We start from the raw sequence: 1,879 nt of genomic DNA on the forward strand, positions 1-1,879 counted from the left end.
TGAGATTGTGATAAATATGGCCGTGGACCAGAGGAGCATTCAGTACAAATAAGAACTCCGATCTGCAGCTTGTACTGTCTGTACCACAGGAGCTCACGCCGTGGAAGGCTCAGATTTATGACCAAGATGATGCTGAAACAGTGGTGGCTGGGATTTCGGAATTTTGTATTAGTCCTTCATCTCTTGTGTGATTTTCCAGCCTGGGCTCTGAACATACTCAAATCATAACTGACTTGTCCATTTCCTCTAACGATGGCTTTGTGATGAGAAAAAAGTGCCACGGTGCCAGTGCTGGAAGAACATGAATGTGCCGTTCAATCAAAGGCCTGGATCAATGGAAGTTTGGGACTATGGACTTTCAGTTGATGTGGGTCACATGTCTGCCCTGATCCTGGGCAAGGTACTTTGGCATGCTGGCATACCACTGTGGAAGACACAGTAATACAATGTAAAGAGCTGTCCTAAACCATACTATGTCCATGTCCCTGGGAGATGTGGCCGCCAATAAGTCATCAAGATTCTTTTTTAGGGACCACTCATACCTACCCTTGCAGTTCTTTAAGAAAGGAACCTCAAGACATTGGTTTTTGGGAGCTTACAGGGGTGTTCATGGCTGTTTTTACTGCACAAACTGGTTTTGGAAACTACTGTCAACTTTAAACCTGGATTGCACAGACCCAGAATCTGATATCAGTGATGTGTGGCTGCTGAGTATGAAGATACAAGCCTGTAACAGCAGCACTTGGAGGCTGGGGCAAGAGGGCAACCTGTGTCACAGAATGGGTTCCAGGTCAGCCTGGGATAACAGGGAGACTTTGTCTCACACAAACAACAAAAATCAATTATAGGCACAGGAGCGTAAAACTGGGGAAAGATCTATTGGATTCACCAATCACCTGGGTTTTTTGATGGCATTAATGCAACACTGTATTGCTGGCTTGTAGGAGAAGTCATTTGTAACTAGCTTGTTACTGTTTTAAAAACTATTTTTAAAGTGTTTTAACATTTAAGACTAGAAATAAAATCAAATTTATATAATCTACCTAAACTTAAAGTCCTAGCATACATACTGAGCAATGAGTTCAAGACCAGCTTAGGAGACAAGCAAAAGAAAAAAGAGAGAAAGAAAGAAAGAAAGAAAGAAAGAAAGAAAGAAAGAAAGAAAGAAAGAAAGAAAGAAAATGAATATGTCCTTTGTATACTAAAATTTGACTACCAGACTGAATAATTTAAACAGCACCTTGGTTTATCCCCCGCCTCCAGGGGAGAACAATTAATTTCTGGTAAACAGATGGCTATATCCAATTCCCTTTTTATATCCAACAGCCGGGCTTTCCGTTGGGCCCATGGGAATCCTGAACAGAAACAGAACCCCAGCCCCTCGTGACTGACTCCAGACAACTGTCAGTCAGCCCCTAGAAAAGGGGACTCCTCTTTCTTTTCTCATCTTCCCATTGCTGGAAGAGTCCCTGAAGGGACACCTTGGGCTGTAGGGAGGCACAGATCACACTATGGTTGGCTCAGGAAAGACCAAACACCTGATCGCCCCTTGTCCTAGCAGGAACTTCAGTGTAGTCAAGGAACCAGCTCCACCCAGTTTATGACACCGTCATTTGAGCCCATACAACCAAACCTATGTGCTCACAATGTCCCCTGATATCCTGCCACCCTCCCTCTTCTTAAAAACATCCACCCTCAGCTCTTTTGTGATTCAGATGAGCTTTTTTTCCCACCCATTCCTGAAAGCAGTTGTCCACTTCCTGCTCACAGTGGCTAACTCTCAAATAGAGACTGTATCTTATAATAAGGAATTATGTATCAAGTCCAAGACCTGGGCAGTCATATCGTTTCCAATTTCAAGAAATGAGTTACCAGACAA

Source organism: Alexandromys fortis, unplaced genomic scaffold, assembly GCF_014885135.2.
Source record: "Alexandromys fortis isolate MF-2015 unplaced genomic scaffold, M_Fortis_MF-2015_v1.1 scaffold_71, whole genome shotgun sequence".
In the NCBI taxonomy this organism is placed as follows: Eukaryota; Metazoa; Chordata; class Mammalia; order Rodentia; family Cricetidae; genus Alexandromys; species Alexandromys fortis.